Source organism: Panthera pardus, unplaced genomic scaffold, assembly GCF_024362965.1.
Source record: "Panthera pardus isolate Hobbes unplaced genomic scaffold, ASM2436296v1 HiC_scaffold_25, whole genome shotgun sequence".
Classification (NCBI taxonomy): domain Eukaryota; kingdom Metazoa; phylum Chordata; class Mammalia; order Carnivora; family Felidae; genus Panthera; species Panthera pardus.
In genome coordinates, this window is record NW_026526821.1 from 62,204,210 (window position 1) to 62,231,990 (window position 27,781).

General features: G+C 43.2%; 1 long non-coding RNA gene across 2 annotated transcripts in view; it reads left to right on the plus strand.

Annotated features, from left to right (window-relative positions):
- Positions 1-48: 48 nt before the first annotated feature.
- Positions 49-27,781, plus strand: part of LOC109275941 (uncharacterized) — a 99,316-nt gene continuing 71,583 nt past the window's right edge. For both annotated transcript variants that reach the window (XR_008417825.1, XR_008417826.1), the window contains exons 1-2: positions 49-263; positions 1,385-1,601. This is a non-coding gene — a long non-coding RNA (uncharacterized LOC109275941). The remainder of the gene's footprint in view (positions 264-1,384; positions 1,602-27,781) is intronic.

Sequence of the window (27,781 nt, forward strand, 5' to 3'; positions counted from 1 at the left end):
CCCGGGAGTTGGGTCCAGGGCTCAAGAGCAGGGCGGAACTGGAGCAGTCCCTCCCTTCTCTCCTAGCTGCAGACACTCCGAGACTGGGGGCCCTTTTCCCCTCTCCAGGCACAGGCCTCCCTGGGCGGACGTGCAGAGTTTGGGATATGTGCACTGGGCGTTTCCCTCTCCCCATTTTGTGCCTCCTGTCTCCGGTGCCAGTCTGCAGTGGTGCAATTTGCTGGCGGACCGCAGAGCAGATGTCTTCTAGAGATGTCCGAGTGGTGGGTGTCCTTTCATGCATGCCACAAATGCCAGGTTCAGAAGTCCTCCTGAGGGGTGGGGGGAGGGGGCAGGAAATCTGTGTTTTTGTTTTTGTAGGCAGCACTCCTCTGAAGCGTGGGGACTGCTTTGCCAAGGGGTGGGTGGGTGCCCCACATCCCCAGGAGGTGTGGGCCGAGCAGAGAACAAGTTTAGTCGGCTTGAGAGTCGTCCCAAACGCGTTCTTCCGAAAGAGTGGTTTCTGCTGTTTTTATGGACAGCATATAGTTAAATCCTGGGATAGAAATACTACCTGGAGCGTTGAGAGGCAAGAAATACTACCTGGAGCGTTGAGAGGCAAGACCTAGAAGGCTCAGAGAAAGTGGGTGGAAGGTGGAGTTCTTGTCCATCTCCTCTGCTACAGATTGAGGATGGAGAGACTCATGCCCACTGAAATGCGAGAATGTCTGCCCTCCTCATCTAACCTGAGTCCAGGCTCTCACCCACCGAGAGCCTTCTGCTTACAGGTTCATCTATGGCAGATGGTGAGAAATCTAGCCCAGGCCTGGAGACAAGCATCTGTCCATTAATAATTATAAGAAGAAAGTTTGTTTAAGTTTAAAAGAAAACAGTTTTAAGAAGTAGTTCATATACCGTTTTAAAGTGTACGTTTCAATGGATTTTGGTGTATTCACCGAATTGTGCAACCATCACTATGGTCAATTTTAGAACATTTTCAGCACCTCAGTAAGATACCCCACATCCTTAACCTATCACCGCTGGCTCCTCACTTCAGCCGTAAGCAACCACTTAATCTACCTTCTATCTGTATACATTTTCCTATTGCGAACCTTCATATGAATGGAATCATAGAACATGAAGTCTTTTGTGACTGGTTTCTTTCAGTTAGTGTAATGTTTTCAAGATTCATCCATGTTCTACCCTGTATCACTACTTGATTTCTTTTTATAGCTGAATAATATTCCGTTGTATGGATTCTCTTCGTTTTTGAACGACAGTGGAAAGGTTGAGATTTTTAAAAGAAAACTTGCTGAAAACCCTTTTTTTCAAAAAGGGAATTGGTTGTAAAATACGCAAAGCATAAAAATGATCACACTTGCCAAGTGTGTTTCTGATGTCACAGGTTACTCACTGCAAGAACTGGTCAGATACTTCTGAGAGCTGAGCATGGAACAGGTTCCTCACATGGACAGAAATAACTGAATGTAAGATCATTCCGCACAACTTCCCATCCATGTTGGAATCCCTTCTACAGAACCCCAGCTCCTAGTTGAAAACTTCTGGTATCAAAATGCCTTTTCTTCACAAGCAACCCATTCTACTTTCTGTCAACTCTCAAGGTTAGAATTTTCTCTTAAATATTGTTTCTGTCTCTGTTAGCTATTGTGGGAATGGTGGTGCTTTGGGGAGCTCTTTTTCTGGTTAAATGGTGAGGTGTGAAGGAAGGAAGTGAAATTAGTTGCCTTTTCTCTATTTAGTCTAGAAATCCCCTGCTAGGAAATTAGTAGTGGGTTATAAACAAACAAATAGACTACTGGCAGATTTGTAATGCAACATCTTAATGTGACATTGATTGGATTTTTAAAGCCTGTGATAGGTGACAAAGATCAAGTCAGGATATTTTGGGAAAATGCCTTAAAAACCATATAGTACCATACAGATGGGAGGAGGTGACACGATTAACGCCGCAAGATTGGTGGATTAGGCCTGTGTGTGATGTAGGGTGGCTTTAAGGAGGAAGATGTGTAAATACGAGATGGACAAACTTGGAAGGTAGGTGGAGTTATAGGTGATCTTGAGCAGAAGAGCCCGACACATCCCTGGCTGACATTGACTTTGTAGTTACTTTGGATGAAGACAGGCTTATTGTGAGCAACACAAAGCTGGAAGGGAGTAAAAATTCCATAGAATTTGGAGGACAAGTAGAGACAATCCAGAGACAAATGTTTCTGACAAATGACAATATGCAATTTGACAGAGATAATTGTATGCCTATGTTCAGTTCAGAGTTCAGTATGGGGGATGTCTGGCTTGACAGCTGTTTGCATGTAAAAGGTCTGGGTATTTCAGATGTATGCGACCCCAGTTGTCCCAGCATGTGACCCAACTGCTAAAGATGTCAACAATTATTAATGCATCACAGCACTGTATAATGCATTACATGGTGTGGTGTCAGAGATCACAAAACAGCAGTCCATGGAACAAATCTAGCCTCCTGACAGAATTTGTTCAGCTTTCTAGCACTGAGTGGCCAAGCATTGAAATGATTTTTAATTGTTTGCCTTCATGTTGGGAGATTTTACTGAAATGCTCAGATTTCAGTTTTCTAATGAAAAATCAGGAAAGTTGGCCATCTGGTGCCCCTGTTCCCACATGGCAACATTGGCTGCCCCCTTTGGATTGGACATGTGGTCTTCTGTTCGCCAGGGTCCCCCCACTCTCCGTGAATCCTCAGCACACAGGTGGGTGCCTGCTTTCACCTGCTTGCTTTACTGTTTTCTTAACCCCTGGCTCCTTTCTCTCCTGTGCACCCTGCAGACACTGAACCTGTGGTCTCTGTGTAGATCAGGGAGGGAATCCTCCTGCTGAACTCTCAGTAAGTTAGAACTGGCCCCAGGGCTGGGATCTGTATGGATACAGCCTATGTAAAATTCAGCAGAACACAACCCCAGTTCTTTATTATGGAATATAATAAAGTAGGGGAGATACTGTATTTACCCTCCCACCCCATGTATCCACCCATATTACTTCTAAGGCTTGTCAGCACTGTTTACTCTATGCATTTCCACAGCATTCCTCTACCCCTGTACTGTGGTCACTGGAATATTTTAAAGGAAATCCCAGATATGATTTAATTTAACTTGTGAACACTTCAGTACGAATACCCAACAGCTAACTACTCTTTAAAAAAAGGATAACCACAGTATCATTGTTACACCTTATAAGATTAATAATAATAAATCTCCTGCATTACCTAATACATAGTCATTGTTCAAATTTCCACACATATCTCTGGTATTTTTGCAATTGATTTGCTTGAATCAAGATCCAAACAAAGTCCACCACTTTGCATTTGACTAACGTATCTCTTAAATTTCTCTTAATTTATACCAATTCTCTCTCTCCCTACTCCCATTTATGATATTTATTTGTTGATCTATAGAATTTCCCACAGATCTTGGCTAATTGCAACCTCAAGGCATCCTTCAACAAGTCCTTTGATCCTTCCTGATAATTAGCTCTAGAAGCTTGATAATATTCAGATACAATTTTTGCAAAAATATGTTATAGGTGGTCCTATGTACTATTGCATCACAAGAGAAAGTACATAATATTCCACATTTCATGATGTTAATTTTATTGATGACTTCAGATGTAGTCAACCTAATTCATCCATTATTAAATTCCGCATCAGCCTCTAACATAATGGTTTCAGCAGCCATGGATGCTCTTTGTCTAGATTTATTATTTTATTAAGGATTACATACTAGTGATGTTCTAATTCTATTATTCCTTCTGTATTTGTGACTGTGATTCTAAGCCCCTCCCCTTTTTTTCCTGTTGACTATTAGGGTTTCCTGAAGCACAATTCACTTTAGAAAAGCCTGGATAATATTGTTTGGTTCTTTTTCTTTTTCTTTTCTTTTCTTTTTTTTTTTTATAGTTTAACTTTATATTTTATTTTTTAAAATTTACATCCAAATTAATTAGTATATAGTGAAGCAACGATTTCAGTAGATTCCTTATGCCCCTTACCCATTTAGCCCATTCGCCCTCCCACAACCCCTCCAGTAACCCTCAGTTTGTTCTCCATATTTATGAGTGTCTTTTGTCCCCCTCCCTGTTTTTATATTATTTTTGTTTCCCTTCCCTTATGGTCATCTATTTTGTCTCTTAAAATCCTCATATGAGTGAAGTCATATGATTTTTGTCTTTCTCTGACTGACTAATTTCACTTAGCATAATACCCTCCAGTTCCATCCACATAGTTGCAAAGGGCAAGATTTCATTCTTTTTGATTGGCGAGTAATACTCCATTGTATATATATACCACATCTCCTTTATCCATTCATCCATCGATGGACATTTGGGCTCTTTCCATACTTTGGCTATTGTTGATTGTGCTGCTATAAACATGGGGGTGCATGTGTCCCTTCGAAACAGCACACCTGTATCCCTTGGATAAATGCCTGGTAGAGCAATTGCTGGGTCGTAGGGTAGTTCTATTTTTAGTTTTTTGAGAAACCTCCATACTGTTTTCCAGAGTGGCTGCACCAGCTTGCATTGCCACCAACAATGCAAAAGAGATCCTCTTTCTCCACATCCTCGCCAACGTCTGTTGTTGCCTGAGTTGTTAATGTTAGCCATTCTGACAGGTGTGAGGTGGTATCTCATTGTGGTTTTGATTTGCATTTCCCTGATGATGAGTGATGTTGAGCATTTTTTCATGTGTTGGTCGGCCATCTGGATGTCTTCTTTGGAGAGGTGTCTATTCATGTCTTTTGCCCATTTTTTCACTGGATTTTGTTTTTGGGTGTTGAGTTTGATAAGTTCTTTATAGATTTTGGATACTAACCCTTTATCTGAGATGTTTGCAAATATCTTCTCCCATTCTGTCAGTTGCCTTTTAGTTTTGCTGATTGTTTCCTTCGCTGTGCAGAAGCTTTTTATTTTGATGAGGTCCCAGTAGTTCATTTTTGCTTTTGTTTCCCTTGCCTGTAAAGACGTGCTGAGTAAGAAGTTGCTGTGGCCAAGATCAAAGAGGTTTTTGCCTGCTTTCTCCTCGAGGGTTTTGATGGCTTTCTGTCTTACATTGAGGTCTTTCATCCACTTGGAGTTTATCGTTGTGTATGGTATAAGAAAGTGGTCCAGGTTCATTCTTCTGCATGTCGCTGTCCCGTTTTCCCAGCACCACTTGCTGAAGAGACTGTCTTTTTTCCATTGGATATTCTTTCCTGCTTTGTCAAAGATTAGTTGGCCATACGTTTGTAGGTCCATTTCTGGGTTCTCTATTCTATTCCATTGATCTGAGTGTCTGTTCTTGTGCCAGTACCATACTGTGTTGATGATTACAGCTTTGTAGTATAGCTTGAAGTCTGGGATTGTGATGTCTCCTGCTTTGGTTTTCTTTTTCAAGATTGCTTTGGCTATTCGGGGTCTTTTCTGGTTCCATACAAATTTTAGGATTATTTGTTCTAGTTCTAGTTCTAGTTCTAGTTCTAGTTCTAGTTCTAGTTCTAGTTCTGTGAAGAACGCTGGTGTTACTTTGATAGGGGTCACGTTGAATATGTAGATTGCTTTGGGTAGTATTGACATTTTAACAATATTTGTTCTTCCTATCCAGGAGCATGGAATCTTTTTCCATTTCTTTGTGTCTTCTTCAATTTCTTTCATCAGCTTTCTATAGTTTTCAGTGTATAGATTTTTCACCTCTTTGGTTAGATTTATTCCTAGGTATTTTATGGTTTTTGGTGCAACTGTAAATGGGATCCATTCCTTGATTTCTCTTTCTGTCGCTTCATTGTTGGTGTATAGGAATGCAACTGATTTCTATGCATTGATTTTATATCCTGCTACTTTGCTGAATTCATGAATCAGTTCTAGCAGTTTTTTGGTGGAATCTTTTGGGTTTTCCATGTAGAGTATCATGTCATCTGTGAAGAGTGAAAGTTTGACCTTCTCCTGCCCAATTTGGATGTCTTTTATTTCTTTGTGTTGTCTGATTGCAGAGGCTAAGACTTCCAATACTATATTGAATAACAGTGGCAAGAGTGGACATCCCTGTCTTGTTCCTGACCTTAGGGGGAAAGCTCTCAGTTTTTTTCCATTGAGGATGATATTAGTGTTGGGTCGCTCGTATATGGCTTTTATCATCTCGAGGCATGCTCCTTCTATCCCTACTTTCTTGAGGGTTTTTATCAAGAAAGGACACTGTCTTTTGTCAAATGCTTTCTCTGCATATATTGAGAGGATCATATGGTTCTTGTCCTTTCTTTTATTGATGTGATGAATCACGTTAATCATTTTGCGGATATCGAACCAGCCCTGCATCCCAGGTATAAATCCCACTTGGTCATGGTGAATAATTTTTTTAATGTATTGGATCTGGTTGGCTAATATCTTGTTGAGGATTTTTGCATCCATGTTCATCAGGGAAATTGGTCTATAGTTCTCCTTTTTAGTGGGGTGTCTGTCTGGTTTTGGAATCAGGGTAATGCTGGCTTCATAGAAAGAGTTTGGAAGTTTTCCTTCCATTTCTATTTTTTGGAACAGTTTCAAGAGAATAGGTGTTAACTCTTCCTTAAATGTTTGGTAGAATTCCCCTGGAAAGCCATCTGGCCCTGGACTCTTGTTTTTTTTGGCAGATTTTTAATTACTAATTCGATTTCCTTACTGGTTATGGGTCTGTTCAAATTTTCTATTTCTTGCTGTTTCAGTTTTTGGTAGTGTATATGTTTCTAGGGATTTGTCATTTCTTCCAGATTGCCCATTTTATTGGCATATAATTGCTCATAATATTTTCTTATTATTGTTTTTATTTCTGTTGTGTTGGTTGTGATTTCTCCTCTTTCATTCTTGATTTTACTTATTTGGGTCCTTTCCTTTTTCTTCTTGATCAAACTGTCTGGTTTCATTGATCTGTTCTACTGTTTTTTGGTTTCGATAGCATTAATTTCTGCTCTAATCTTTATTATTTCCTGTCTTCTGCTGGTTTTGGGTTTTATTTGCTGTTCTTTTTCCAGCTCCTTAAGGCATAAGGTTACGTTGTGTATTTGAGATCTTTCTTCCTTCTTTAGGAAGGCCTGGATTGCTGTATACTTTACTCTTATGACCGCCTTAGCTGCATCCCAGAGGTTTTGGGTTGTGGTGCTATCATTTTCATTGACTTCCATATACTTTTTAATTTCTTCTTTAACTGCTTGGTTAGCCCATTCATTCTTTAGTAGGATGTTCTTCAGTCTCCAAGTATTTGTTACCTTTCCAAATTTTTTCTTGTGGTTGATTTCGAGTTTCATAGCATTGTGGTCTGAAAATATGCACGGTATGATCTCGATCTTTTTGTACTTACTTAGCGCTGATTTCTGTCCCAGTATATGGTCAATTCTGGAGAACGTTCCATGTGCACTGGCGAAGAATGTATATTCTGCTGCTTAAGGATGAAATATTCTGAATATATCTGTTAAGTCCATCTGGTCCAATGTGTCATTCAAAGCCATTGTTTCCTTGTTGATTTTTTGATCAGATGATCTGTCCATTGCTGTGAGTGGGGTGTTGAAGTCTCCTACTATTATGGTATTACTATCGATGAGTTTCTTTATGTTTGTGATTAATTGATTTATATATTTGGGTGTTTCCACATTTGGTGCATAAATGTTTACAATTGTTATGTCTTCTTGGTCTATAGACCCCTTGATTATGATATAATGCCCTTCTGCATCTCTTGATACAGTCTTTATTTTAAAGTCTAGATTGTCTGATATAAGTATGGCTACTCTGGCTTTCTTTTGTTGACCATTAGCATGATAGATGGTTCTCCATCCCCTTATTTCCAATCTGTAGGTGTCTTTAGGTCTAAAGTGGGTCTCTTGTAGACAGCATATAGATGGGTCTTGTTTTCTTATCCATTCTGTTACCCTATGTCTTTTGATTGGAACATTGAGTCCATTGACGTTTAGAGTGAGTACTGAAAGATATGAATTTATTGCCATTATAATGCTTGTAGAGTTGGAGTTTCTGGTGGTGTTCTCTGGTCCTTTCTAATCTTTTGTTGCTTTTGGTATCTATTTATATATATATATATATATATATTTTTTTTTTTTTTTTTTTTTTTTTTTTTTTTTTCATCTTTTCTCCCCTCAGAGAGTCCCCCTTAAAATTTCTTGAAGGGCTGGTTTAGTGGTGACAAACTCCTTTAATTGTTGTTTGTCTGGGAAACTTTTTTATCTCTCCTTCTATTTTGAATGACAGCCTTGCTGGATAAAGAATTCTTGGCTGCACATTTTTCTGATTCAGCACACTGAATATATCCCGCCACTCCTTTCTGGCCTGCCAAGTTTCTCTGGATAGGTCTGCTGCAAAGCTGATCTGTCTTCCCTTGTAGGTTAGGGACTTTTTTTCCCTTGCGGCTTTCATGATTCTCTCCTTGCCTGAGTATTTTGTGAATTTGACTATGATATGCCTTGTTGATGGTCGGTTTTTGTTGAATCTAATGGGAGTCCTCTGTGCTTCCTGGATTTTGATGTCTGTGTCTTTCCCCAGTTAGGAAAGTTTTCCGCTATGATTTGCTCACATAACGCTTCTACCCCTATTTCTCTCTCTTCCTCCTCTGGGACCCCTGTGCTTCTGATGTTGTTCCTTTTTAATGAGTCACTGATTTCTCCAACTCTTAAATCATGCTCTTTTGCCTTAATCTCCCTCTTTTTTTCTGCTTCGTTATTCTCTATAAGTTTGTCTTCTATAGCACTGATTCTCTGTTCTGCCTCATCCATCCTTGCTGCCACTGCATCCATCCGTGATTGCAGCTCAGTTATAGCATTTTTAATTCTGGCTAGTTTTTACTTCTTTTATATCTGCAGAAGGGGATTCTAATCTATTTTTGACTCCAGCTAGTATTCTTACTATCGTGATTCTAAATTCTGGTTCAGACATCTTGTTTGTGTCTGTGTTGGTTAAATCCCTGGCTGTCGTTTCTTCGTGCTCTTTCTTTTGGGGTGAATTCCTTCGTTTTGTCATTTTGAAGGGAGAAAAGGAATTAATGAGGTAGAAAAATTGAAATTAAAAAAATTAAAATAAAAAAATTAAAATTAAAAATTAAAAACATACACACACAAAAATTGAATAGATGATGCTAGATCCTAGGTGTGTTTTGGTCTGGGTGTAGAAAGTGGTTTGACAGATTAGAGAAACAAACAAACAAACAAAAAAAAGGGGGGGAGGAGAGAAAAAAAAGGAAATTGTTTGAGAATTTGAAAAAATGAATACACTAAAGTAGACTAAAATACACAAGAGTAGAGAATATAGTAGAAGAAAATTATGGAAAAATATTTTTAATAAAAATTAAAAAGAAATATGAATTTTTTCATTTTCTGTATTTAAGAAAAAAGAAAAGAAATGAAAAAGAGAAAAAAGATAAAAAAAGAAAAAAGAAAAGACAAAAAAGAAATCGTTTGAAAATTTGAAAAAGTGAATACACTGTAGTAGACTGAAATAAAATGATGGGAGTAAGATAGAATTTGAAAAAATTTACATAAAAGCAAAAAATATAGTAATAAAAATTAGATAAAAATATTTTTAAAAGAAATTGAAAGTAAAACTGAAGTTTTCTCTTTCCACATTCAAGAAAAAGAAAAGAAATGAAAAAGAGAAAAAAAAAGAAAAAAGGAAATTGTTTGAAAATTTGAAAAAGTGAGTACACTGAAGTAGACTAAAATAAAATGATGGAAGTAAAGTAGAATTTGAAAAAATTTACACAAAAGTAAAAAATATAGTAATAAAAATTAAAGACATATTTTTAATAAAAATTGAAAATAAAAATGAGTTTTTTTCTTTTTCTGTATTCAAGAAAAAGAAAAGAACTGTAAAAGAGAAAAAGGAAAAAGAGGAAAAAAAATGAATAGATGAACCTGCTAAGAGATTTAAGTAAGACTGAAATTGCTTTGTTTTCCCCTAGAGGTTGGTCCATGTAGCTCTTTAGTCCATAAATTAAGCCGGTGCTGAGGTTTGTGTTCTTGAAGAGTGAAGTTGGCCCAGTTGGGCAGGGCTTGGTGTAACAGCTCCGCTCTCCCCTAGATGGCGCTGCTAGCCTACTGGGGTGGATTGTTGCGGTGCTCATAGGGCGCATGCACATGCTCGAGAGCGGTGAAAAATGGCACCGCCCAGCCACCCAGTCTGTTCTCCCGGATCAGCAGTCGTGCACTGGTCCTCCGTCTTCAGCTCTCGTCCACTCCCCGCGACCAGGCCCCAGGCAGTACCTCTCTCCCAAGTTTTGTCTCAGATGCGGCTGTTTTCCCCGGCCCCTTACTTCCGAAGGACTGTGGCTTTGACCCACTCCGCGGCTCTAAGGCTCTACGGGAGGGTCTCACCTAGCAATGGCTGAATGAGCAATGGCCGAATGTCAGCTGCACCCAGGAACGCCTGTTGGACCCTGCTGATGCCAGTGCCCCAAGACTGAGGCCAGGTGCCAGCCCACCCTCCAAAAAAATCGCGAGACATTGTAGCCTCAGCGTTTCAGGGACCATGGAAAATCGCAACACACATCTGACACCAGGCTTCACCCTCAACAATCTTGCCCCAGCACCAGCGAATGTGGCTGCCTTCTGGGGTCTGCTGGGACCAGGTGGCTTCAACAGTCTCTACCAAATGTCCCTCCAGCAGTGGAACCACTTTTCCCCGTGTGGCCTGAGATCCTCCCGGACCCCACTCTGTTCCTGGGGATTCACCTTTCCCACCAGAGCACTGCCAGGTATCGGGCTGCGGAGTTGCAGCCTTTGCGCTCCGCTTGTTTAGTCTTAATGGAATTTAAACCCTCTCCTTTCTCCTTTCTCCCTTTTTAGTTTAGTCCCTGCGGCTGTTTCCAATTTTCCACTTTCTCTCCAGCTTCTTTTGGGGAGGGGTGCTTTCCCCATATGCTCCCCCCCATCTCCGTCCTCTCTCCACCTGCAAAAGGGGTTCCCTACCTTTCAGGGCTTCTTGCTCCCCAAGTTCAGCTCTTTGTGTCACATACCTGCTGAATTCTGTGGTTCAGTTTGTGCAGATTGTTGTGTTAATCTTCCAATCGGTTTTCTAAGTGTGTAGGATGGTTTAGTGTTGATCTGGCTGTATTTCATGGATGCGAGACACACGGAAAGCTTCCATGCTATTCCACAATCTTGACTCTTCCCAGTTCTTTTCATTTTTCTACTAATCTTCAAGAATAATGAGTTGATGCCCTAGCAACTGCCAAAGGTAGTTTTTTATTTTACAGGTTTTTTTACCTGTAGTTTTTTACAACAAACTACAGTAATAATGTTGAGTAGCATTTGAACGCTGATTAGACATTCGTATATCTTCTCTGGTGAATTGTCTATTCAAATCTTTTGTCCTTTATGTGCGTGTGTGTGTTTTCATTATTGAGTTGTAAGAGTTTTTGTACATTGCAGATATAATTCCTTTGCTGGAAAATAATTTCTCCCAGCTTGTGGTTGGGTTTTTCTTCTTCTCTTCTTTTTCTCCTTTTTTTTTTTTTTTTTTTTTTGGAAGTAGGCTCCTTGCTCAACATGGGGCTTGAACTCATCACCCCGAGATCAAGATCACATGCTGTACCAACTGAACCAGCCACATTGCTCTGAGTTTTCATTTTTTAATGGAGTCTCTTCAAGAGAAAACTTTAAAAATTTTGATGAAATTCAAACTATCACCTTTTTTTCTATTATGGATGGTATGTTTGATGTCATATCTAAGAAATCTTGGCCTAACTCGAAGTCACCAAGATTTTATTCTATGTTTTAGCTCTTACATTTAGGAGTTAATTTTTGCGGGTGATGTAAGTAGAGGTCTAATTTTTTGTGTATGGATATTCTGGCACCATTTATTGAAAAGCATATCCTTTTCTAATTTAATTGCTTTGACATCTTGTCAAAAATAAATTGACCATAAAAATGTGTTGGTCTTTTGCTGGACTATCCTTCTATTCTATTGACCTATATGTCAGTGTGGTTTTATGCCAATGCCACACCGTATTGATTACTATAGGTTTGGAAACCAGGTAATCTAAAAGAATTTTGTTCTTTTTCAAAACTGTTGAGGCCATTCTAGGTCCTTTACCTTTCCATATAAACTTTAGGATCAGCTTGCCGTTTTCTATGAAAACATCCTGGAACTTCTACAACAATTCCATTGAATGTATTGATCAATTTAGGAGAATTGCCTACTTAACAATATTGAGTCTTTGGATTCCATAAACAAGGTACATCTCTCTACTTATTTAGGCCTTTAATTTCTTTCAGCAATGCTTTGTAGCTTTTGAGGTATAAGTCTTGTATTATTTCTTTGTTAAATATTTTGCAGAATTCACTAGCGAGGGAATGTGGGTCTGCAATTTTCTTTATCGGAAGGTTTTTTTTTTTTTTTTTAACCTATACATTTAATTTATTTAATAGATGTGGGACTATTCAGGTTACCTACCGTTGAATGAGCTTCGGTATTTTGTGTTTTTCAAGAAATTTGTCTGTTTAATTAAATTTGTTGAATTTATTGGCATAAAGTTATTCATAATATTCCCTTCTTGCCTTTAGGATTTATAGTGATGTCCCTGCAAATGTCTGATGCTGGTAATTTGTGTCTTTTTTCTTTTCTTTCTTTTTTTTTTCTTGATCAGTCTGATGAGAGGTTTTTCACTTTATCTTTTTCAAATATCCAGTTTTCAGTTTTATTGATTTTCTCTATTGTTTTCCTGCTTTTCAGTTGATTCTGATGTATGTGAAGAGAATGTGTATCATGCTGTTGTAGGGAAGAGTGTTCTATCAATGTCAATGACAGCAAGTTAGTTTCAAGTGTTGTTCACGGCTTCTATATCTTTGATTTTTTGTCTACTTGTTCTATCTGTCTTTGAGAGAAGGTATGAAAATAAGCAACTCCAATCCTAGATTTTTGTATTTCTCCTTTTAGTTCTACCTTTTCCTGCTTCATGTAGTTTGCAACTCTTTTATTGGCTACATCAGTATTTAGGACTGTTATGTTCTATTGATTCATTGGCTCTGCTATTGCTGTTGATGCTTGATCTGTCTCATGTTTGGACAGAGAAAGTGCCATCCAGTTGGCTTCTGAGTCTTTTGACATAACTTTAGATCTTTGATAGTCTTCTTGTTCCTGGCATGACAAGATATTCCAAAATGCACTTTGCATTTTTTCTTTAATCCTGGTATCAACCATTTCTCCTAGGAGTCTGTTTTTTTTTTTTTTAATTAAAAAAAATATTTACTTATTTTTGAGAGTAAGAAACACACACACACAAAGCATGAGCAGGGGATGGGTCAGAGAGAGAGACACACACAGAATCTGAAGCAGGATCCAGGCTCCGAGCTGTCAGCACAGAGCCTGATGTGAGGCTTGAACTCACAAACTGCAAGGTCGTGACCTGAACCAAAGTTGGATGCTTAACCGACTGAGCCACCCAGGCACCCCAGAGTCTGCTTCTGTTTGTAGGGAAATGTTGTTGTTTAGGAGACCACAATCTGTGTGCTAGAGCTGATTACTGCTACTCTATGGTTGTCATATTTTCAAGCCCTTTTCAGTGGCTAGAACTAGGAAATGCATACTTTTTAAAAAGAGAAAAATATAGGGGCAGCCTGGGTGGTTCAATTGGTTAACTGTCTGACTTTTGATTTTGGCTCAGGCAGGTCATGATCTCAAGGTTGGTGAGATAGAGCCCTGCTTCATACTCTGTGCTGACAGCTCAGAGCCTGGAGCCTGCTTCAGGTTCCATCTCCCTCTCTCTCTGCCCCTCCCCCCACCCCTGGCTGTGCTCTTTCTCTCAAGAATAAATAAATATTAAAAAACAATTTAAAAAATTAAAAAGAAAACCCCCAAAGCTATCCTATTCCTCTGATTTCACTCAGTGTATTCTGCAGATCATTTTAGGGTTGCAGATAGAACTCTTCCTCCTTCCTTAGTACAGCAGTGTGGTGTTCTGTTCATGTGGGTGGACCATCGTTTCTTCAGCAGGCCTGTACTGATGAACACTTGGGTGTTTTTCAGTCTTCTGGTTTCGTAGCTACTGATGCAATGAAGAGATTTATTCAATTGCTTTGAATTTTTGGCCAGTATATCTTTGAGGTAGATTCTAGATGTGGGATTGCTGGTCCAAGGGGTGGTTATCTATCTATAAAATATAGGTAATTATGTAAATAATAATTTATATTCTATGTAAGATATAATGTTAGATATAATTTATAATGTTATATAATGTTACATATAAGATATAAATTATATACCTATTTTATATACATGGAATATTTTGCAGATGTGTGAAATTACCCTTGAAGAGGGTTTCTGGGGGCACCTAGGTGACTCAGTCAGTTAAGCATCCGACTTTGGCTCAGGTCATGATCTTGTGGTTCATGAGTTCGAACCCCACATCAGGCTTGTGCTGACAGCTCAGAGTCTGGAGCCTGCTTCACATTCTGTGTCTCCTAACCCTGCTCATTCTCTCTCCCTCCCTCTCGCTCTCTCTCTCAAAAATAAATAAACATTAAAAAATTTAAAAAAAATAAAGAGGGTTTCTGATGTGATCATCCATTAGTGTGAGGCCTCTAGAATTCACCTCATGAGTGCAGTGGTTGAAAGGCAGGGGTTGAGTGATGCTGGTGGGGCATACACTTCTCCAGTTCCAGGGGGCCCCCCAATGAATGCCTTTCCCCAACAGTTCCTGGAGGCTCTGGCATAAGGCATGGCTGGCAGGACAGAAGGCATCTCAGCTTTCAGGGGTGGCCTGGAGACAACCCCAGACTTAGCAGAAGCCCAGGAGACCTCTCCCCAACCCCAGTCAGCCCTGCCTGGTGCTTCTGGCCCTTGAGTCTGTCCTGTCCCCTTCAGCTTCATCTTTTAGCCTTATAACATTTAAAGTTGTTTAAAAACTCTTTTTATTTTATTTGAGTAATTGTTATTATATAATCTGAATAGTCCCTAATTATTCTTATTTTTAAAACAGTTTTGTTCTGTTGTAACTATTTCATTCCTTTACACACCCCCTTGTTAATGAGGATGTGCTTTTTCTTTAAAACTTTAATGACAGAGGCACCTGGCCTGGGGGGCTCAGTTGGTGACTCTTGATTTCAGCTCAGGTCATGATCCCAGGGTCATGGGATCAAGTCCTGTGTTGGGCTCTGCACTGAACACAGAGCCTGCTTAAGATTCTCTCTCTCTCTCTCTCTCTCTCTCTCTTTCTCTCTTTCTCTCTCCCCCTCCCTCCACCCCACCCCCCACCTCTCTCTCCCAATGGAGCTCTCTCTCTCTCTAAAACAAACAACTTTGATGACACCTTGCCCTCTGTACTTTTTTATTTCTTCTTAGCCTCCTTTTAACTTTTTCTCCTGAATTTATTTTTATCTCATCGAGTTTCTTTCTCTTTCTTAAATGGTAAAACTGGATTCTCTTTAAGTGTTTTTATGCTCTCTGCTGGCTGGCTGGCCCCTGGGAGCCCAGGCAGGTAGCTGGGGTGGTGTCCATGCCGTGGGGGAAGCCAGTTGGGCTGTGGTGCTTTCCTCCCTCTGTTGATCCCCAGTCTTTCCCCACCAAGTCCTGATTCAACAACCCTTAATGTTAATGATCTGGGGACTAGATGCCCCTCCTACTCCCATAAGATTAAGCCATTCATGATGACTACAGCTGAAACTCCAAGGAATCTGGATCCTGGAGAAAAGTGGGCTGGAAAGGGATGTATGTGCTGCTTTCAAATATCTGTGAGAAGAGTGGACATACTCACTGTTGACCTAGAGTTAAGAACATGAACTTAGAACCACAGCCCACGGGTGATGATAAGGAAGCACATTTACTTTTAAAACAATCGCCACCGTTGAGAAATGGGACGGGTTGACTGGTGAAGGAGTACTTTCCCAGCTTCACAAGTGATGGATCCTTCACAAGGAGCTTGGATGTTATAGAAGAGAATCCTGCATTGGTGGTGGGACGGTGTGTGTGTGGCTTCTAAGATATCTTTTCGCTTTAAAATTCTTACTTCTGTTTTCAGAAAACAAATTGTGCAGTAGATTCTGTACTATGTTCCCAGCATCTATTTCCCCTTTCTTCTGTTTACAACATACTCTGCCCCTCTGCACTTGCTGAGCAACCCTCCACCAGCCTGGACCAGTCATACTATGTCACCCCAACTGCGTGCTGACTGGTTCAGAGATGGGCATGTGACTCAGAGTGACCGCCCCCTCCCCAATCAGAGTTTCTATCTTGAGCTATGTGGGAAGAGTCCTTTTCTCTTTCTGTTTAGAAACATAAAAAATATAAATCTAGAGCTTCCTGCTGCCCCCAGCAGGTATCTGTCTAGCTGGCATCCTTCTGGCTGAGCTACTTGGCCTGGGGGAATGAGGCCTACATTTAATGAGACAGGGAGAAGAGGTAAAGAGGTCTAGAAGTGTTTGCATCTCTGATTCTTAAGATTAGCCTTACCAGTTCTCTTTCTGTGGTTTGATTGTGCGCACTGGAAAAGTGCCCTTTTGCTTTAGCCAGTCAGACTTGGGTTTCTGCCACTTGTAACCAAAAAGGGTCTTTTTTTTTTTTCTTAATGTTTATTTATTTTTGGGAGAGAGAGAGAGGGACAGAGTGTGAGTGGGGGAGGAGCAGAGAGAGAGGGAGACACAGAATCTGCAGTAGGCTCCAGGCTCTGAGCTGTCAGCACAGAAGTGGACTTGGGGCTTGAAATCACGAACTGTGAGATCATGACCTGAGCTGAAGTCAGACGCTTAACTGACTGAGCCACCTAGGTGCCCCTCCAAAAAGGGTCTTGACTGACATGGTTGTTATTGTACAAAACATCATTTTACACTGATGACCAATTTTTCAAATTTCTTCCTCTTTTTTTTTAATTTTTTTTTTTTTAATTTTGAGAGAGAGAGAGCAAGAGCATGAGCGAGTGTGCACAGCAGGGAAGGGGCAGAGAGACAGGGGAGAGAGAGAGAATCCCAAGCAGGTTCTACACTGTCAGCGAGGAGCCAGATGTGGGGCTTGAACTCACTAACCATGAGATCATGATCTGAGCTAAAAGCAAAGAGTCTGATGCTTAACCGGCTGAGCCACCAGGCACCACCAATTTTTCAAACTTCTTAATGAGAATTCTTTCAGAAAGAAAAGGCAACGTTGGCTTATAGCTAAACTAAAAATTACTGTAGTTTTTCACACTAGTAAGCTGGCCTGAGGATAGAGTTAATAGAGGGTTCTGTGTGCCTTTGTATGAAGCCCAGCCGTCTCTATCAGCATGCCTGTCGTCTCCACTTGGATGACCCAAAGCACAGCACTCGAGGGGCGCATGGGTGATTCAGTCAGTTAAGAATCTGATTCTTGGTTTTCGACTCAGGTCTTGATCGCATGGTCATGGGATTGAGCCCCACATTGGGCTGTATGGTGACAGCACAGAGTGTGCTTCAGATTCTCTCTCTCCATCTCTCTCTCCCCCTCCCTGCTCATGCTCTCTCTCTCTCAAAATAAATGAATAAATAAACTTACAAATAAAAATAAAATAACATAGCACTTGAGCTTTCCCTCCCAAGCCTGATCCTCCCCTAGTCTTCCCCATCCCACAAAATGCCCTTTTCATCCATTCACCTGGGTTCTAAGTGAAATACTTAGGAGGCAGCCTTCCTTGTACCCCTCTGCTTCCTCATCTCTAATCCACCAGCAAGTCCTGTGTCTCCTTCCAGAACTTCTGTGCATCTGTACATCCTGTCATCTCCTACTTGGACTATAGCAGTAGCCTCTTAGCTGACTCCTTACTTCCCACTTCTTGGTCCTTTCTGGTCTTTTCTCTACACAGAAACCCTAGTGAGCTTTTAAGAACATGAATCAGATTCTGTCATTTCCTTGCTTAAAACCATTGATGACTTTCCATTGCATGCAGAATAAAATGCAAAGGCTTGCAGTGGTCCAGAAGGCCCTGCATGCCTGGACTGGCCCCTGCCCACCTCTCTACCCTCAGCTCCTGTCACTCTGTCTCTGTTTACTGTGCTCCAGTCTCTCTAGTCTATTTCTTATTTCTGCTTTGCAGCTCTTCCTTCTCCCGGGACACTTTCATCCAAGTCTTAGAGTGGCTAGCTCCTTAAGGCTCAAATATCACCTCCTTAGAGATGCATTTGAACGTGGTGTAGTATTTACTACTATATGTTTACTGCTATATACAGTATTTACTACTACTATTTACTATCTAAAATTATTGTGTTTATGTAAGTGGTAATCGTTTATTTCCCATCATTGGGATATAAATCCAGGGGCCAGGCCAACCGATGCTCAACAAATCATTAATGAATAAATGGAAGGATAATAGGGGAGCAACACATGGGTGCGGACTGTGAAGCTGAGTAGACAATATGTTCCATTGCTGCTGGTTGGCTTTGCAGATCCAGATCCAGAGCCCAGTTTTTGGAAAGTTCGTTGGAGTCTTTCCAAGGTCTGTCATTGTGTGTGTGTCGTGCCTCAGGTGGCTTCCTGTCTAGTTGATGAGTAGTGTTGCCACCAGAAGCCGAGGAGAGTGTTGGGGTGGTGACTGGTGTTGACAAGAATCACCCAGGGAGTGTTGTAATGAAGATTCTGGGGCCCAGCGAAGCCCTTGGGCTGGACTGCTAGGAAAGGTAAGGAGGGGACAATCAACTCATCCAGGTTGGCCTGGGACATCCCCAGCTTTAGCACTGAAGGTCGCTTGCTCTTTGAAAAATCCATCAGTCGCTGGCAGATCAGGAGGGTTGGTCACTCTAAACAAGGTGTTCAGAGAGAGGCAGAGAGCGTCAGATGAAGTTAGCTTGGAATGGTTTCTTGGGGTTGCTGAGGTAGAATCATTTCTCATCTTAGGCTTTGAGTTTTGGCTGTCCCCTCAGCCCTGCTGTGGAGTAAGTCTGGGTTTTCCAGACACCAAGCTGGGACAGAAAGGAAAGGAAACCATTGTTTCTTGAACACCTGCAGTGAACCAGCTGCTGCTCTAGACCTTTATTACTGAATGTATCCCTTGGTAGCCTTTTTATTGCACCCATTTTAGAGGCAGGACACTGAGGCATATGAAGTTATGTAATTGCCTGAACTCAGACATCTTCCAAACAGAGGATATAGGAGTACCAAGTCTCCCTGACACAGAAGCCCAGGCCCCTTTCTAGGTGTTTTGCTTTGTGTATGGGGGTGTGTGTGTCAGAGATGTGGCTGGGACCTCAGCTTGACAGTTGTCCTCAGTCCTCAGGGTTGGGGTTCTCCTGTGATCTAGAGAAGGCCTCACGGACTGGACAGTGAGATAGTTAAGGAAGAGGCACCCAACGAAGTTTTTTTGGGCTGGCCAGGGCCTGGCTGTGCAGGTGGCTCTCCACCACCAGGTGGCGCTGTGGCTCTGCCTTAGAAGGCTCCCCGCAGCACTATTGCTGGTGCAGAGCCCGCCAAACCACCAGCCGCTGGGCCTTGTTTAACCTGCAGCCTGTAGGCAGCCTGGGGCCTGTCCACAGCTTTCTGGCTTTCCTGGACTCTGGAAGGACAAGAAGAGAGGGGAGAGGGGAGAGGTCAGAGGTTGGTCAGGAGAAGAGGAGGTTTGGGCCAATGCAGAGTCTTGGCGGTAAGGGTGACCGATGAGCACAGCTGTGAGGAAGAGGGGTAGAGATTGCTGTACTGGAACTAATGAATTTATAACATGGGCCAAATCATCTCCTGGTGTGCACAAAACACATCAGGATAAGTGGACTTGCTCCCCCATGGTGGGAGTGGGGGGTGGAACGTGGGCAGAGAAGAGGCAAATTTTCTGTCCTACAGACCGTTTTGGTCAAGGGAAGGCCTCAGCTGGAAGGGCTGGGAGGCAGAGATGGCCAGGGTGCCTCCAAGTTGGGGGCAGAGATAGCCCCCAGTCATCTGCCTGTCTGCCCCCTGCTGATCACAGGGGCCCCCTGCTATCCTCACTGGGGGGCATAGGAAAGGTCCTCATCCGTCCTCCAGCTGCCCTTGCCATTTGGGAAAATGGCTTCAAGGATGCTGGCCCTCAGGATCCCACTCTCTTATCACCTATTTTGTATATCAGGACTCAGGCCTTCTAGATTCTCATCAAAAGACATCACTACAACAAACTTTTAACTCTTTTTCAAAGCCCACACCAGCGCCACGTGGTGACTCACTGTGGATTAGCTGCCTAACAGTGGGTTTGGCCTGCACATTGATGTCAGAATGTGAAATAGTGTCTGCACTGTAAAGCCCCAAATGCATCCTTGGCACTGGGGAGTTGAGCAAAGGCCTCCTGAGGGGAAGGCGTGGTATGGGTACAGGAGGGCTTTGGGAAAGAGGAGTACTTGGCAGTGAGACAGGGAGCAGAAAGCAGAGGGAACTTCATCAGTTTTACAGTCTGCCTTTCCCTGGTTTCTGGGCTGAGTGCTGTGACAGATGTGCCCCTTAGGAATTTTTTTTTTTAATATTACATTTTCATTCATCATCTCTTCACACAGAATCTATTAAAATATTTTGTTTCATTTGTATTTACAATATCATTCTCTCTCCCCTTTTAATTCAATAGGTAATATAGCCACAGATTCAAAATTCAGAGGGTTCAAAATAAGTAACCTTTTCCTGTTTCATGTATAAACAAACAACCTGATGTTTACCAGCAGAAAAACAGCAAGGACAGTGAAAGACAATTTGTGGACAAAACGTGTTAAGGTGTCACCCTGATTGTTGCAAAAACTCTCTCCACTCCCCACCCCCGAATTTTGAGAACTTTTTTGAGAAGTTGCAACTTTTTGTTAAGTCAGGGCTTTCCCTGTATGATCGATTCTGTGCATGGAAAGTCAGTGCCCATCCTGAGATGAGTTAGTCTTTTTCTTCAGTTCTTTCTCATGGCTTTCCAGTTTGCTGTCTGACCCTCCTCAGAGATGTTTCTTTTAGTGACGTGATTATGAGACAGAACCCAGGGCTGGCTTAGCTGCCTGAGGATGGTGCCTTTGGAGGCCAAATGGCCTCAGATCCCGGTCCTGGCTCTGGACCGTCCCCATCTGACAGTTTTTCATGGTGGGAGAAGCAGGCTGGGAGGGACCAGCCTCTGAAGTGGACTTTCCTGCTGGGGAAGAGGGTCTGGAGGAGCTGACTCTGCCATGGGGACTTGGGAGGGGGGAGACTCTGGTCACTGTCTGAGCGCCCTTGTCGGCTGGTCTCTGGGCATAAGGGAGTGGAATGTGGGCAATTCTGGAGGACAGCCTGTGACTTGAGGAGTCCTACCCATCAGACTGTGGGGCAGAGCTGGAATCTAGACCCTGGAGACTTGGGAACCAAGGAGGACATTGACTGTGAACTCTGAATAGGGACCAAGGTGGGCCCTGGGGTGTGGACCTTCTGGGGGATGGAGGAGCCCAGTTAATCAAGACAGGCATTGGTCAAGGTTGCCCTGGTAGCCTGCCTGCCCTTGGCATTTCAGAATTTGGAGCCACAGTAGCCGAAATGGTCCGTGCAGTAATGTGTGTGTGAATCCTTAGGAAACAAAATCATTGTGGGCATGTGTCAGGCCCTGAGCCAACTGTAGGGGTGTCATTACTGCCTTGTGCATCGGTCCCAGAAGGAAGATGTAGATGCCCCCTCCCTCCCTTACACCATCTCCCTGGATCTTGGAGATGGCCCAGTCAACCTCATTCATAAAGGGGCCCTTCCCGTTCCAGATATTCCAAATGTTGCCTTTAAGCCCCCTCTCCTCCCATCATGTGACTTCACATGGCATGCCGCTCTTTCTAGGGCAGAGTTTCCTCATCCATAAAATGAGATGGTGATCCTGCTCCAACCTACAAACCAAGTGGCCAAATGAGGGAATAGGTGGAATGCTGTTCTGGAAAAAGGAAAGTGAATCATCTGAGTGCAAGATTCTGAAGTTGTTCCACCCAACGCCCGTGGAACACAGCTCCACAGCTGTCTCTCCCCAGGGCTCCAGCAGGTGGCAGCATTGCCCTCCCCCTGTGCTGGTCACTCCGGGGCCTCTCCTCCCAGACACTGGTGTGTAAGACCTTGGACCTCACTTAGTTCACACCCCACAGTCCCACCTCCCATAGGGAGGTGGGGGGTAGGGATCTGAGTGGCCTCTGAGACAGTGGCCAGGGCTGGGAGCCTGAATGCCCCGGACAGGAAGGGCCTGGAAAGAGAATTAAGATCTTGTTCTTTTCCTTCAAAACAGCACAGACAAGCCAGGAGGAGGAGACCTGGTGTGCATGAGCCTAAGAAGGCTGAAGGGAAACCTTGTCTTGCTCTGCCATGACCCGTCCCACACTGCTTGGAGGTGGCAATTTAGGATCCAGAGGCAAGGACTTGTCCTCTGCCAGGTTTTTGTCTTTAGCCAGAAAGACCAGCTGGCATTTTAGCGGGGGCAGAGGTGGGTGAGTCCTCTATTTTTGTGTGTGCCAACGGGTTGAAAATTTAACACATTTCAGTTCATCTGTGCAGAAAAGAAGTAATTTATTTATTCATCTCTAATGAATGTGGTCTTTCTCCCAACCCCTACCTGAAGACTAGTGAGAAAAACAACAAAATATTCAACTCAATTTTAACATCACAGGACCTGATGGTTTAGCGTGTCCTGTTCAGTGATGTTTTTTGTTTTTACATTATTTATTTATTGATTGATTGAGAGACAGAGAGAGAGCGCATGCAAGTCGGGGAGGGGCAGAGAGAGAATGAGACACAGAATATGAAGCAGAGATTCTGTGTCAGCACAGAGCCCAATGCGGGGCTCGAACTCATGAACCATGAGATCACGGCCTGAGCCGAAGTCGGACGCTTAACTGACTGAGCCACTCAGGTGCCCCAGCAATGTTTTGTTTCTCTTGGAGCAAGGGCTCAGTTCTCAGCCTGTCTTCCCTTGCTTCTCTCACTAAGATGGTGTCAAGGGGTATGGACATACAAGGGCAGCTTACGTGACATTTAGTGGCAGCAAGGAGTTGCCCGGAGTGTGGCATCCTCTGGGTTCCCGGCAAGGTCACTTGCCTGCCCTCTCGCCAATGATGGCACTTGAAGCTGAGTTTATGTAACTCCTAGTCTAGCCCCTGTTAGTCTTCCCAGAGTTCCAAAGGGAGACCGGACAGGGGCCCTCACTGGGGTTCCTTCTCTGGAGCAAAGCCAGACCGGACTGCTTAGCTCCCCTTGTTCTTTCCTCCTGGTGCCTTCCTGCTGTCCCCTGGGCAGGAAGGAGTGGACCAAAAAGCCCTTTCTTCTCTTGCCTGGGCATCTGTTACATAAAATGCCATGGTCACACCCAAGAAGAGAGATGAAGGAAGGAATCCAGAAAATATGCTCTTAAGAGAACAGCTTGGTTTAGAAGACTTTTGACCTAACATAATCATATTTTTCCTGTCAGATGCCAAACATTACAGCATTTTTTCTTCTGCTCATTCTGTCTACATCAAACCTTCATCTTAGTCTCTCTTCAGGCAGAGATGGATGCCTCAGGCCAAGGAAGATGGAGGTCATGAACTCACAGGGCAAGAAAGAAAAGCACATTCATACATTTTCAAATGTCCTTGTATGCTTGAAATGTTACTAACATTGGACAATGGAACCAAAGGAAATATGACAGGTAAAATGTGAAGGCTTTCTCAACAGGGAGGATTCACTATCTTGCCTGTGTTAGATTTCCTTCCAGGGAGGATACATAGCGAGTCAGAAGTAGATTCCACTCAGCAGAAAGAGGCACACACTGTGAAAAGATGGCCCAACCCAGTGGGAATCCTTCCTGAGCTTCCCGGGACCAAGGCAAGACCAGGGCTGGAGTAGGATGAGATGAAGGCTGTGAGTGGTGAGGTCCTCTCCAGGCCCCTCATTTGCCCTCTCCTGTTGGAGGAAAGAAGAGATGGTAATTCAAGCTAACTAGGAGCCTGGGAAAGGGGGGGGTGGGTGGTGGGTATAATTCACTGTCCTCCTTCAGTGCTGTGGGCAGGCAGACCATGGTATGAGCCTTCATCATTCACACAGCTTACTCAGGAAGGGGACTTACCGGGCAGGGCTGATTGGCCACACTCACAGGTACTCACTGGCACATGTGGCTGGACACATACTCAGCTGCTCATATTCATGTGTGTTTCCACGTAAATACCTGTAGAACTCTCAGAGCAGTGCCTGACCCAGTAAGCAGGCAATAAATGCCAGCTGCCATTACCATCCAGGGCACCACCAAAAGTTCTCTTAAACATACCTAGAGAGACACAGACACCCAGGTGTGTACATTCGCATATTCAAAGACAAGTAGACACCTGTAAATATTTACATGGGAGCACTTGAATCTCAATAGGTATTGTTGAATACAATAGGTATTGTTTTTGCACTATACAAGAGGGTTAAGCAATTGAATCCTTACAACAACCTCACGAGTGACTATTGTCATTCATCCCAATTAACAGATAGGTGAATTGGGTCACACAGAGGTGACAGCTCAAGGTCACATGGCTAGTAATTGGTAAACTTGGGATTCAAGCCTAGAAAGCACACATAACTGCCTGCTATTCTGCCATCTTTCGCACAGATGCCCTAGGCGCAATCACAGACCTTCCCACAGATGTGAAGAAACCTCTGCATGTAGGTAGATGCACTGCCATACTCATAAGACACATCACAAGGCATGGGATCCCTGCAACATGCATGCTCAACCATGGCTCTGAACCTTGCAGAACCTTCCAGCCTTCTGAGTCAATGGCCTAATTTGATAATTCTCAGGGAGTGAGCTTTCAAATGACTCCAATAATGCACCAGCTATAGTGGATGTTGGGTTCACAGCCCCCACCCCATGTTGGGGGCTCAGGGTGGTTTGAGGGAGGAGGCCGGACTTGCCTTCACCTCCAGGGGCTGAATCACATTTTGGCTTTTCCTGGGATCTCAGGACCCCTGGCCTCTTTCCGCCCCCTTGTCCTTGGTGAGTGCAGGATACTGCCTGGACCATGGTCTTAATTCCTTGTGCTTGCCCAAGCCTTGTTCTTGTTCCTCAACTCCATCCCAGAGACAGGTGCCCCCCACTGGAGGCTTTGAGGTGGGTCCAAATGGGAAGTCTCTTAGCTTCCTAGGCCTGGGGGAGAGCTCTCTGCAAAGGGGAGGGCAAGGAGGGCAAGGAGCCGCCTTTATGGCTTTCCTTGGCTCCTTGCTGAGTGGATGCTGTGCCAGATGTGGGCTTTGGTCCAGGACCAGGCTTGGGCAGGTGGTGAGGAATCATTGTCTCAGAATGTTAGAGAGACCTAGGGACTTTGAGTGTCTAGTTCAGTTCCCTCATTTTATAGGCTAGAAACGGAGTCTCTGAGATGGGAAGGGATGTGCCTGAGGTTGCCCTGCAAATCTTCAACATTAAGTCTTAACTCCAAGTCCAGTGTTCAGTATGTCATAGAATGAGGCTCCATGGGGGACAAGACAAAGGCTTCCTCAGTGTACAAGTTACAGAAATCCAGGACAAACCAGAGTCATTGGCATCCAAAGTCACATTTCCTTGCCTTGGGTGGCTGACTACAATTTTAATCTGAACCCAAGGAGACCTTTTAAAAAATATTTTGGCTGTTGTGTGTAAGATACCTCTGTACCTGGCCAGGGCACTGGCTCTGAACCACATGAAGACTTTTGGCCTGAAGAGATCTGAGTACACCTTAATATATCTGCATTTAACTGAGAAACAATCCTCACAAAAGTCTACATTTACCCCATGTTTCTCCTGGACTGTTTTCTCTGTTGGCAACCATTAACATTGGCACTTTCTGTGTGCCAGGCTCTGTTCTCAGCACTTTACCTGTGTTACTCATTTAATCCTCTTAGCAGCCCAGGGGTGCAGACACTATCATCACCATTACCACCATCATCAGCATCACCACCATCATTGTCGTAGTCATCATCATCATCATCATCTTCCCCATTTTATTGATTAGGAGACTAAGGAACAAAGGGATTAAGTAATTTGCCTAAGGCCTCCAGATTAGAAAAGGGCAGAGCAAGGACTCAAAACCAGGCAATGCCTCCTCCACACTAGAGCTGTGAGCCTGGTCCTCCAGCGTACGGTCAGCCATCCTCCCCAACTGCTCCCCTTGAAATTTCTGAGAGTCTCATGCCCAGGGACCCCTATACCAATAAGGAGAGCCCAGGCAGGTAGAGAGCTGTACACAGGCCCCAGACATGTGCAGTCTTGGGAACCGATCATTTACTGCACAGTCCTGCAGAATTGAGACATACGTGTGATCCGGGCCACACACGTGTCTAGCTCTCCTGGCCTTCAAGAAGGCCTGTAGCTACTACCACCTGCTCTACTCTACCTCCTTGTCCTCCATTCTCTTCTCCCCACATGACACTTTTGATCAAAATGGGGACAGATCCATTTCACCTGAAGTTGGCAAAGAAAAGATGAGGGTTTTTCAGTATGGTGCATAGAAGGAAACTGGGGGGGAAAGGAAGACATTTGCAAATGTAAAAATGATTGGATGTAAAAAGCATGGATCTCAGGTACTCACTAGTAGCAAACTCTGACTCCGTTTGACTATGGCTCCCTCCTGGCCTAGCACGAGGCCCTGGGCCCGGACCTGAGGGCCTTGGAAGGATGTGATGCTCTCCAGAACAGGTCAGGTTTTAAGATGACTCTGGGGAGGGGTTTGGCTCTGTGGTATTCCCGTACCTGGTCCCAGGCCAGGTCAGACCATTCAGATTTGGTCAGGGGAGCAGTATTGGCTCTGCAGATGGGACAGGTTGGCTTCTCAGGACCCACTCCACTCCCATGCTCCTCTCTGGTCTTTTTGAGGTAGTTGCTCAGGTGTTCCTTCTGGCCCAGATAAGTGCCCAAATTCTCTTCTGGCTATTGCAGTACCTCTGGCTCCCCCCTTGGTCAGGCACCTGTTACATTGTTCTGGTGATTTCCACTCCTGGGGGAAGGGTATAAGTGGAGGCCCACAGACCATATGTCTAAATAGTCAAAAGTTGTAAGTCAAGCTAACAAACTGTTCATTAAAGTATGTTCTGTCCTTCAGCCTTGATGAGTTTACCTTCAAAATGATAAAATTAAAAATACACAGGGGGCCTGTGTGGCTCAGTCGGTTGAGTGTCCGACTTTGTCTCAGGTCAGGATCTCACAGCCCATGAGTTCGAGCCCCGCGTTGGGCTCTGTGCTGACAGCTCAGAGCCTGGAGCCTGCTTCAGATTCTGTGTGTCTCTCTCTCTCTCTGCCCCTTCCCCGCTCATGCTCTGTCTCTATCTCAAAAATAAATTAAAAAATTTTAAAAAATACATATGTAGTTATTATTTTTATATGACTGAAAGTTTGCAAAATGCTGAAGACCACCAAACTGAATTATTGCTGATATACATTAGGGGCTCTGTTCATGGGCCAGTGATGTTTGGATGAATAATACAAACAAAGACATTTATAATTCATAAATTAGCATGTATTTATTCTTTGAAATTCATTTTATTGCCTTAATTTCAGCAAAATCAGTCATGCTTTTATTTATTAAAAAATTTTTTTTATTTAAAATTTTTAATGTTTTTATGTATTTTTGTGTGAGAGAGAGAGAGAGAGAGAGAGAGAGAGAGAGAGAGAGAGATAGTATATGAGCAGGGGAGGGGCAGAGAGAGAGGGAGACACAGAATCCGAAGCAGGCTCTAGGCTCTGAGCTGTCAGCACAGACCCTGATGCAGGGCTCAAACTCATGAACCGCGAGATCATGACCTGAGCTGAAGTCAGATGCTTAACCAAGGGAGCCACCCAGGTGCCCCTAAATTTTTTTTTAATGTTTATTTATTTTTGAGAGAGAGAGACAGAGTGCAAGCAGGGGAGGGGCAGAGAGAGAGGGAGACACAGAAACCAAAGCAGGTTCCAGACTCT